Raw genomic sequence first — 12747 nt, 5'->3', positions numbered from 1 at the left:
AATCACACATACCCTATCCAGAAATGCATATTTGAGCAGTGACCACAACGATCCACAAGGGATTCTCCACAGGGCATAATTCCCAGACATGCTTCTAACAGTTCCCACATGCTCGGACTTAAAAGTGGTTCAAACTAGACAGAAAGTCAGCCTTACCAGCAGTAAACACGAAACGCATCGGCTGGAAGGTTGAAGTGCTATGGACACCAGCACCACGGTTCCTTATGTTCAAACGTGTTGCGATGTGTTTTCTACGCTTTGGGATGGTCCTAGCTCCGAAACTATGCAGTTTTCCTCACATGCTCAGTAAAGTTTTTTTTTTCTTTCTTTTCTTATTTTTATGTAAGGAATCACCTTTTATTACAGTTTGTCGGTTTCATTAACAGTCTATAGATTAAACAAAGGCCATAAAATGACCTCTCACTTACAATTATGAAGGAAGAGGATGACATGGAATACTAAAAGTGGACTATAGTCTACACATCTTTCATCCTTCCATGTCGTCCATCAAAATTCGGCAGACGAGATAAGTAGTACTCAGAATCTCACCGTACTTACCTATAGTACTTGGACAAGTAAATAAGAAAGCGAAAAAGACAGATGAAATATTGAAGACTCCAAAAAAGTGCATAATCCTTGCCCATTTTCATTAATCAGAGACGAATAAATCAATTTTGAGTTTAGGTTTTGGATTTTCTCTTCAACATAAGTATTCTGCCACCACTGGCAGATGCACGACAGTCATCGGCTGATCGTTCAGTGACCGTAGTAGTTACCGTTTTATTACTGCTTATTATTGTGTCTCTTACTTCCCTCTTTTCCCTTGCATTTTACCTTCTAGCATGTTCATTAGAACCAATTTTTATCTTCAAATAGTGCTGTAACTAGTTTCTTTTCCTCGTTTTATCTACAGCATTGTCCTTTATTTCCCTACTATCTCTGAATTTCTATTTGGTTTTCTGTTCTACCGGGTGATTGTTTTTCCAGTTATTTCTTATATCTACATTTCAAAGGTCTCAAGTGAGTTTCGGTTAGCATCGTGAAACTTCGATACACTTTCGAAACCGGAAGTGGAAGACGTACCAGTTCCAGGGTCCTATTCTTGGGACTCTGAATCTGTCTAGATAAACTTTCTCCCTATATCTAAGTGTTTTTGCTCTAATATTTTGACCGCTTGGATGGCAAGTGGTGCAACTCCAAAATTGATTTTTTTTTTAAGGACAGAACTTTCAAATTTAGTGTCACAAAAAATTCGTACTTCTTTTATGACTACAACCAAAAAGATAATTTGAAATTTATTTTTCAGTGTTGACAATGAATAAAAATATTTTCGTACGATTTACATGAGATGCTGAAGATCAAAGTTATTTCCTGGAAAATTTCAGTTTTGGAATTACACCAGTTGGCATCCAAGTGGTCCATTTGTTGACAGAGGGACGAACGAACAGAGTTGTTCTATAGTACGCTCCTTGTCTATGCATTAGAATACAATACTTCCAAAGTCTAAAATGAAAACTGTATTTACATTAATCCTTTTGCTTCGAAGTTACCGATAAACTAACGTGTATGTAGTAGGCATGCTCTTACGTTGATGAGAGTAGCCCCGCATAGCGTAGTCGCTAACGCTCTCACCTTCGGGCACTCGGTCGAAAAAGTGTTAAAAGCTTTTTCAGGCCAGCCATCCTGAAGTATTTCTGGGTTTTCCTCATTCACACCAAGAAAATGCCGGGATGGTACCTAATATACAGGTCCCAGGCCGCTTCCTTCCCCAATCCTTTCTTCCTTCCCTTTCTCCAGATAGTATGATCGCCGAGGGACGTCATTCCTCAAACGTGACGGGCTAACATGGCCATAGATGCCGAACAGCCCAGAAATCTAAATCCATACACTGCTGATGAGAAGTCAACACATTCTTTGGTATTTAGTTTAAGACGAAAAATGTTTTGTGAGTTAAAAATATCAATTCTAAAAGCAAAATCATTGACTTCATCCTGAAATAAGGAGCTTCTAAATTTAAATGAGACTTTCTAATAATTTCCAGATATACAGGTATTCTGGTATTTCTAATAATTTAGGTATACAGGTATTACAGGTATTTCTAATAATTTAGGTATTAATTTTCCGATCTTGACTTCATTCTAAATGATCTCATAGAGGAAGCATACATCTACTAATTTGGTAAGAGAAGTGGGATATCAATGCTAAGAACAGATAATAGTTCGACATTACGTATACTACATACATTATCATTAGTATATTATAATTTCAGACTTCCAGAATTAAATGAAGACCAATATGAGATAGATGTCTTGCATTAATCAAATTCCAAGTGGAGAACAATGAGAAATTTTGGGAGAAATGACAGATTTATTGAGCATATTACCAGCTTCATAAAAGAGCGAATCAACTACACGAAATTGAATTTTAATAAATTTATAATCAAGGTTCAACAGCAATTAAATCTAACTGTTACGTCTTTCAAAAATCATTTTTCACTCTTTTTCAAATAAGACCAATCTTTCTCCGTTCAATGTTGATGATAGCTTGATTTTTCATTTCTTGTGAAACGATTCGTTCCTGCATAAGCGAAACCCAAATCATGCAAACCATGCTAGTGTTAGCATATGGTAAGGATATTACTAATTAGCGTGTAATTGTGATTGGCGGATTTATTTTATTTCTTTTAAGAGGCAGAAAGAACGGATCACATCAGAGCTGAGATGGCCATTTTGTAATTGAGGTTCTCGCTGGCTCAGGCTCACTGTTACCAGCGAGTCTCGTGCTAGTTAACCTGTATCAGACTTGAACTCTCGAGCTCAGGCTCGCTGTTCTTAATAAAGATCACGCTAATTGGATCTTTGGCTCACTAACCTCACTGGGGTCGCGCTTATTAAGAACTCGTTTGTAGTTACACTCACCAATCATACTGGGATTCTGTCTAGCTTGTTCGGACACGGTCTTTATCTCGCCCCCCAATTAATAAGCTTCAGTTCGAGAGTCGGACTCCCGAGTTTTGGACACCTCTGCAGCAGAGAGAATTTCAGGACCTAAATAGTAGAACAAGAAAATGACACTACAAGTAACACGTATTGCACCATCATCATCAATGTAAGTTATTGGCGCGTCACTTGCGGTTCATTTAGAAGTTTCCATTCTACTATCATCATCCACTGATCTCTCCGTTTTGACGTTTCCATACCATCTATCAGTAACAATCTTTCCTCTCTTTTATACATCATATCTCTAATCGGTTAGCGTACGCGCCTTTGGCATGGGAGACCCAGGTTCGATTCCCGGTGGGATCTCATGTGGCTCGAACTCCACGTTAATCAGTAGGTCCCGTCTCATATAGCCTCGCTGCCGAAAGGGACTTTAAACTCAAAATCAACTCAACTGAATTTATCTCTAATATAAATGTTTTCTGAAGTAGTGTTTCGCCGATTGGAATGGCTTAACGGTTTTGGGCATTAGGCTCGCGAACTCAAGATGTGTCTGTCGCAGGTTCGAACCTCCGCTCAATGCATGTGTGTTATAAGTCGTCCTTTTACAATTGGTTTCGTAATTTGTCCTTTTACAATTCCTTTTACAATCATTATTCATTTCTCATTGTTTGTTGTAGTCTAAAAGGCACAACTGTGGAAGGTAAAATTAAAATATAACTAAAATAATGTAAGCTATTCCGTTTTTTTTGGTGATCTTCATTATTGTGTTCTTGCAAACACTTGCTCACTTGTTTTTGTTTTCCTTCTAATCAGTTAATTTTGTTTTGTCTCCTTTTCAAATCGCAAGAATAGCATATACCATAGTCGATCGATGAAATTCATCCGATCTTGACCAAACTTTACTTGGTGGTACACTTCGACGAACCTAATATGCACGTGAAATATTATGGTTTGTAAACCTTTGGCTCCCGGGCTATAGGCCATGAATTTGGGAGTTGGATTTACTCAAATTTTCGAAGAAAAGAAGACACTTAGAAAAAAAAAATAGAACAAACCTGTTAAACATTAATTTAAGCCACAAAAAGTAAAGATAAGGCGATTGATTAACTATGTTTTGAATGCAGTTTAATGCTTAGAAAAAGAAGTAATAAAGGATGACCTTTTCCGCAGTAGGGAAAATTACCAGTCTTCATTTTTCTGTATATCCACATCCGAACGCTTCTAGTTGCTTTTCATCAGTGTTGCAATGTCAACATTGTTACCCATGTAGTGTAATAATAAATTATCCAACATCAAATCCAATCAGCTACTAGGAGTGCCAGAAGAGTCAATACTAGAGCCCCTACTAATAATACTAATATCCAGTAGGAACCAATATCGTCAACTGGGTACATAATAGTTTTCAAGCTATGCTGGATCATTTATTGGAAAATGTCAACGATGATGCTATGGTTGGATTACACTGGTCAACAAATTTTCACTTTTTATTTTTTACAAAAACCAAAGTAGCCAATCTTTATAGGCGCTGAACACGAATATCACACTTAAAATTAGCTGGTAGCTCAGGGTTGCCAGTAAATGTGGAATTTACCTAAAAAATCATGTTTTTCACATTTATTTTGTTAGGTTTTACTCAGGAACGTATAATTACGTCCCTATTTATCGTTGCGGAATGTGTTATACCTCTTTCTATTCGTCGATGACCTACTTTCTGAAAATTTAACAATCGATCCGGTACCGCTGGGAAATTATATACCCATATATTCGAAAATATCCCTTTTTTTAAAGAGGAAAATCCGAATTTTTTATTTTTTACTGGCAACCCTGCAATAGTAAAATTATAATTTACATTTGAAAAGTAACCTGTCAATATTGGAAATGTTTTGTGCAAATGTCGTCATGATCGAAGCGAGCTGAACTGTGAAAAAAAAATCCCTTCTACCGAAATTCCGAAAATTTCCCTACCTTTACAACATGTACATTAAAAATGTAATATTGACTTCCGTATGCCGAACAGAACTATAGCACAATACATTCAGACAATGTAACTATCATTTCGGTAGTCTGTACTAGGGTGGGGGATTTTATGTACTGAAATATTGCACGAAAAATTCCCTTTCTGCAAAATTCCGACTTTTTTCTGCGTACAGCTGGCAATCCTGCAATAAATAACGGCACTGGCAATCCTCGGATAAATATAATCATAAAATATACGTTGACACCAACAATTTATATTCTATTTACATCCACACACACACACACACACACACACAAAGTTTTTCCCATGGGATGACCGTATTGTCAAGAAATTTCGAAGGGGTAAATGTCACACGTAGTTAGGAACAGATGAATTGCGTTGCTGTTATAATAGCAATATACAAAGAAGTGTAACAACGGTTTTGCTGCCGTCGTTAAGCAAGTTGTACTTGTTGGATTTGGCAACAATGCGTAAAGCGCTCTGATGTGCCCACGATCCAATCACCTGATCATTCGACAGGCTGAAAGTTGTTGGCGGCGTGCGTGCGTGTGTCCGCGCTCTCTTTTACTGTACTGTAATGTGTGTTGGTTGAGAGGTGGTTGGTGGTGAATGTATATACAGTAAAGTATTTGAATTAAACTGTGAGTGTTTGTGTTATTTGAACGAGTGTCGGTTTTCATGAAAATGCCCCGCACCTGCAAGAACAATCCTGATAACTTTTGTTACATTTGCGCAGTCGCTATTTGTGGTAATAGAAGGCGACCACTTACTGATGCAGTAAGGAAAGCCTATTCATTGTATTTCGGTTGTCGAGTGGGAGACCAAGACAAATCTTGGGCTCCACACGAGTGTTGTACGTCGTGTTTTTCCGTACTGCTTGAATGCATGGGAAAAACGTCTCCATGAAGTTTGGCGTGCTTGATATTTGGCGTGAACCCACAAATCATGTGTCTGATAGTTATTTTTCTATGACACCGCCCTTGGAGAAAGAAATCAATACCAAAAGGAAGAGAAATATCGAATACCCTGACATCTCATCTGTAATTCGCCCTGTGCCTCATGGACAAAGACTGCCAGTTCCTGTTCCCCCAAACGCAACAACATCAAGCAGTGATAGCGAGAATGCTGATACTATACATCCAGCCGAAGAAGTGCATCCATCCACCAGTGTTGTTGATCCTTCATTTACGCTATCTTCATCCAGCGAAACACAAAATTACACAACGTGAACTCAGTGATCTGATTAGGGATTTAGACCCCCCGAAGTGTAAAGCTGAAGTGTTAGCCTCCCGACTGCAGCAGTGGAACCTTCTAGCTGAAACAGTGCGAGCGTCAGTTTTTCGGGATCGTCAGAAAGAACTTGAGAACCATTTCAGTACTGAAGGTGACATTACATTCTGCAGTGATGTTGAAGGTTTGTTTCATGACCTACATATTTCATACAAACCGAACGAGTGGAGACTATTCATAGATGGTTCCCAAACAAGCCTGAAGGGTGTACTGTTACATAATAATAACAAAAGACCGTCCATCCCTGTCGCATATGCTGCTTTAGCGAAAGAAACGTACACAACGTTGAAATCTGTTCTACGCGTCATTAGTTACAATCAGCATGAATGGCTAGTATGTGGAGATTTCAAGGTAATTTCGATTTTGTTGGGTTTGCAAGGAGGTTATACTAAGTATTGTTGTTATATATGTGAGTGGGACAGTCGCGCAAGAGATAAACACTATACACAAAAGGAGTGGCCTTTAAGAACAGCTCTGATTCCTGGTTCAAAAAAATATTGTCAATGAACCTCTAGTGAACCCTCAGAAAATTGTTCTTCCACCACTGCATATTAAGTTGGGACTTATTACAGCGTTTGTAAAGGCAGTGAACACGAAATGAAGCAGCATTCGGATATTTGTGCATAAAGTTTCCACGATTAAGTACTGAGAAGATCAAGCAGAGAATATTCATTGGTCCACAGATACACCAGCTACTAAATGACCCTGACTTTGAGGCCACTCTAACCCCTGATCAGCTGCATGCGTGGCGTTGTTTCCGTAATTTGACCACATTGTTCTTGGGAAACAAGAGAGCCGACAATTACAGGGACCTTGTGGATGAATTAATTCATGCTTATAAAACATTGGCTGCAACACGACACTGAAAATGCACTTTCTTCACTCACACCTCGATGTCTTCCCAGAGAACTGTGGTGCTTTCAGTGATGAACACTGCGAGAGATTTCACATGGATATTTCCTCTCATGGAACATCGATACACGGGTCGGTGGACAGCTGCAATGTTGGCTGACTTCTGCTGGACACTACAGAGGGATGCCCCAGACACAACATACAAGAGGAAGGCAAAGAAACGGCGCATTCATTGAAGGTGAGTGCATTCATTTATCCTAGGCAATACATTTGTGTACAATTTACTTTTGTGCAGCAATTACGAAGGTCCGAGGACCAATTTATTTTTATTTTTTTGGCCAAAAATGTAGCAGACAGGGGAAATTTGCGGTATTTCAGTTCAAAGGATAATATTTATTCTCAGTTCGGTCTTCTTGATGGCACATAATGTTACCAGTCTTAGAATAACTTTTCAAGCATTCTTTCCAGTTGTTTATTGCAGGATTGCCAGCTGTACGCAGAAAAAAGTCGAAATTTGGCAGAAAGGGAAATTTTCGTGCAATATTTCAGTACATAAAATCCCCCACCCCAGTACAGACTACCGAAATAATAGTTACGTTGTCTGAATGTATTGTCCTATAGTTCTGTTCGGCATACGGAAGTCAATATTACATTTTTAATGTACATGTTGTAAAGGTAGGGAAAATTTCGGCATTTCGGTAGAAGGGATTTTTTTTTCACAGTTCAGCTCGCTTCGATCATGACGACATTTGCACAAAACATTCCCAATATAAACAGGTTACTTTTCAAATGTAAATTATAATTTTACTATTGCAGGGTTGCCAGTAAAAAATAAAAAAATCGGATTTTCCTCTAAAAAAGGGATATTTTCGAATATATGGGTATATAATTTCCCAACGGTATCGGACCGATTGTTAAATTTTCAGAAAGTAGGTCATCGACGAATAGAAAGAGGTATAACACATTCCGCAACGATAAATAGGGACGTAATTATACGTTCCTGAGTAAAATCTAACAAAATAAAAGTGAAAAAACATGATTTTAAAAGGCAAATCCCACATTTACTGGCAACTCTGAGCTACCAGCTAATTTTAAGTGTGATATTCGTGTTTAGAGCCTCGAAATCTATAAAGATTGGCTACTTTCGTTTCTGTAAAAAATCTACTGTAGACCAGTGTTATCAGTGATACTTCCAAGTAATACCAATAAACCGTTCAAGGTGAGTTCCGTTAGGCTTGAACAACGACACTGGAGATGATGTAGATATCGTTTGAAAGAGTATTCCAGAGCAACGATTCGTTTCTCCTTCACGAACCATTCACCGTCCGTTTTTATCGAGTAAATTTAAACACAAACAAACTATTTGCTGAGCAAAACAATACATTCACATTAAAAAACTCATACGCGTGACAGTTTTGCCAACTAACACTGTCAGGTTTGTCAGACACTAGTGTAGTTCTGATGAAGCCAAAGTGTTAGTTGGCGAAACTGTCACACGTATGTAGTTTTTTAAATGTGAATATATTGTTTTTCTCAGCAAATAGTTTGTTTGTGTTTAATTATATACAAAGCAAAGATTCCTTCTACTTATGGAAAATATTACAATCGAGTAAATATTCCAAGAGGATACTGATATGGACATCGTTTGGCATAAGGAGTTTTACAAAATGAACTGCTGCGAAACAAGCTAGGGATTGTACGCGTAAGGAACCAAGATCCAAGATGCATTGCGTAGTCCTTGTAATTGCAATTGGATTGAAGAAATACAAAGAAATACAATTAAGCGTTAATAAGTGTCAATATCAAATAAAACGTGGCGTGGACAAAGAAGTAGATGATTTATGTACTGAGGCAGGGGTAAATTTAGACCAGTTAATGAAGAATTCGTGATGGAAATTCGTCAGTTCCAAACTCACCTCAAAGAGTACAAAATTACTGTTTGCACCACCTTGTGACCTCTACCAGTCAATCAGAATCGTCAAAATTTTTACTGATTCGACTATACTCGACTGACTCGACCGCCCCGTAATACTCTGTCCCGATACAAATGTGTCCACTCACTATAGACCGTAACGTTCAATGTATCAGCACCAAATTAAAACTTAGGTTTTTTTTTTATAAGATTCCCTAAAGGCAATTTTCGAATTTTCTTCCTACCTCCAAATTAAGGGTAGTTTACTGAAGGGTGAAATTTTAAAATTGTGATTTGCTCAAAAACTGCTATAACGATTTTCTTTAAATTTAGTGCATCAACATTTCATTAACAATCCTGTAATGTGGTATAAGCCGTTTCTCTGAAGGGGTGGTTTACACTTACAAGGGAAGTTCGGGAGAAAGCACTCGCCTATAGAGAAACTAAGCGTACCATTTGAAAGACCAATTCATTGTCATTACATCAAGCTAATAACATTTCTGTACGGTTGAGAATTTTTCGAGAAATTCAACCTTAAATGTACGATTGCACCTCCTAGCGACTTACTTATGAAGCTTTGAACACCAGGTTAATATGCAAGTTTGAAGTGTTCACCACAATACATTAAAAGGGCTATGGTTAATTCACATAGAGAAAATGGCGAAACCAGAGGCTTAACAGTAGAATCTTGAAAGAAAGAAGAAAACCAAATGGGAGGTAACATAGTCGTAGCCGGGGCTAATTGGGCATGAAATTGGGAAACCCAGGAGGAAGAAACATGTATCACAGATGTAAGAGAACGAACCGGACGATTAAGGGAGCGGTAAAAGGACCAAAGTTTAGAAGGTTTAGTACCAGAAGTAAGAGTAGAACAGAATCGTCCCTAGGCTAAACGACGAGAGAGGCGGATATGACGTTCAGCAAGAGCTTGTGCACGTTGGTAAAGAAGAAAATTAGCTGTGGAACGGGTTCGGAAATAGGTTTGCTGAGCATGGAAACGTTGATTTATCCATTTTTGACATTCAGAGGTCCACCACGGGGAAGCGGAACGGCGAGTAGGAGAAGGGGAAACAGAACGGTGTAGACGAGATTGACGGGCGCTTATAGCAATTTTATGGCGAAAATGGATTGCTTGGTCGTGGGAAGAGGTGGAAGGCGGTGCTGATGGTAAATGTTGGAGGTTAGTTTGATAGTGAGCCCAGTCTAAAGAGGTGGATAGGCGAGTAAATGAGGGAGGAGAGAGAGGTAAAGCCAAAGACAAAGACGGAGAAAGAGAGTGGGGGAGGAGTCATGGATAAGAAGTGGGAAATGATCACTGCCGAAAGCGTCAGCGAAAACTTCCCAACGGAGGAGTCGACTGAGAGAAGGAGAGCAGAGAGACAGATCCGGAGCGGAAGTAAATTCGGAAGGATGGGGAATACGAATGGGGGTGCCATCATTTAGAAGATAACAAGAGGAATGAAAATAAGCATAATAAAATTCATTACCGGCCGTGTTGGCGAATGTTGCCCCCAGAGGGGATGATTACAATTAAGGTCACTACCAAGATACCACGGAGAGGGTAAATATTGAAAAAGAGAGATCCGGTCAGAGGCTAGCAGATGAAGATGAGGAGACACACACATATTGATGAAGGTAACAGAGCCAACTCGAACGGCCTGGCAATGTATCTCGAAGTGTTAAGGGGCGGGAAGGAGAAAATACGTAAGGGATTTACGGATTCCGATGGAACTACCACCGTAGCCAACAGCACGAAGTTCATGAAGCCAATTATAATTAGAAAGGAGACGGGGAGAAGGAGTTTTAAGCCATGTTTCCTGTAAGAATATAATATCGGGGTGAAAGTAGGTACAGAGTTTTTGGAGAGCATAAATCTTGTGAGTGTAACTACACAAGTTCCATTTGAGTATGGAGGGAAGGGATACAGTTAAGAGTTGCATAATGAAAGTGAAGGTAAGGATTTCAGTACTTGTAAACAGGTATTCAATTCTTGGAGCTAAACTGTGTTGGACGTGTTTCCAGAACTTGAAAGATTGTCTTAAGAGCACTGGAGAAATGGTGTTGAATGCCACTCAGTTTGGTAGGAGAAGAGGAAGAGAAAGAGGAAACACGAAAAGGTGAATGTAAAGTAAAATCTGATTTAAGAGAAGTGTGCGTGGGCGACGAAGGCCGTGAAATAGGTTGAACCCGATCCTTAGAAGGATTAGGAGGGACGTGGGCAAAAGATCGTTTCTTTCGGGGTGTATCAGCAGAAGTAGAACCAACAGTAAAATCGGGAGGAGGAAGTTTTGCAGTGTCAGCAAAGGATAACGGGCGGCGAGAAGGAGGAGGAGGAGAAGTAGAGGAATGCGTAGGGAATTGAGTCGAAGGAACAGAAGAGGGTATTATGCACGCGGCGTTTGGCTTCTTGAAAGGAGAGGTTTTCCAGGGCCATAAGCAGATTGATTTGGGCTTGTTTGGTCCGTTCGAGACAGGTACGGGATGTGGCAACATGAGCACCGGAACAATGGAGACAGTGAGGTTGTGCTTTACAGACAGATGAAGTATGCCCTTCTAAGTCACAAGTGGCGCAATGTATGCGTCCTTTACGATTTTGAGAATAGTGACCAAAATGGAAGCATTTATAACATTGTTTCAGTTGAGGTATATAAGTGGCCACTGGAAGGCGCATGTAAAAAGGGAACAATAATCGGGCAGAATATTGGTATTGAAAGTTAAAACAACTGTGCTAGTAGGTGTTTTTAGAGGGGAAGAAGAGGATGTAGACGGGGGTCGGGGAGGGAGCGCGGGGGATGTAGCCCCCTCGACCGCTGCACAAGGAGGATTAGATCTCGGAAAAGGAGAATTGGTACGAAATATGTGTATCACGTGCGTTACTTTAGCGGAACTCTTTATATGCGACAGAAGATCGGCTTCACTGAGAGACGGGTCCACATTACGGATAACACCTTTGGGGGAAACTTGATAGTTAGGCACATAGGCTTTCCAGTTATTTGCCTGTAATCTGTAATAACTAGAGACCGGATGTTAGGCAAAATGCCTATTCTTTAATATTAAAGATATTATCGAAAATAACGTTTTAAAGTTTATATGGGAGGTTAAAGTTTCGATTTAAGCTAATTTTATTTTGCCTATTTTGCCTATTTCGACCTATACTGCCTAAATAATTGCTTTAGTGCCTAATGTTGCCTATTCTATGCATTTTCTTCAAAATAAGCCTTCATTGGGAAAATATATAATTTATATAACATAAATAATACACACATATATATACATATATTAGGTGTTTGTAAATACAAGCACGTGGTACGTTACAATATATATATATATATATATATATATATATATATATATATATATATATATATATATACATGGTGAATTTCAAAGATGTGCACATACTTCGGGAGGTGATTAATGAAATCAAAAGAAAACAAAAAGTCCTGTTGTATTTTGTCGAATTCCGTCTCGTGTACGAGTGACAGCGGTGCCAACTTGGAATCGAAAATCGAATCTTGGCAATTGGAACGGAACAGAAAGATGTGCACATACGTTGGGAGGTGATTCGTGACAGGAAAAGACAAAAAGTCCTCTTGAATGTCACGAAATACCTCCCGAAGTATGTGCACACTTTTATGTCTCGTTCCAATCGTCAGAATTCGATTTTCGATTCCAAGTTGGCCCCCCTGTCACTCGTACACGACGCGGAATTCCACAACATGCAAGAGGACTTTTTGTCTTCCTTTGATGTCACGAATCACCTCCCGAATTAT

Source organism: Thermobia domestica, chromosome 6 (genome assembly GCF_964235325.1).
Source record: "Thermobia domestica chromosome 6, izTheDome1.hap1.1, whole genome shotgun sequence".
In the NCBI taxonomy this organism is placed as follows: Eukaryota; Metazoa; Arthropoda; class Insecta; order Zygentoma; family Lepismatidae; genus Thermobia; species Thermobia domestica.
Note: the sequence above shows the minus strand (reverse complement) of the source record.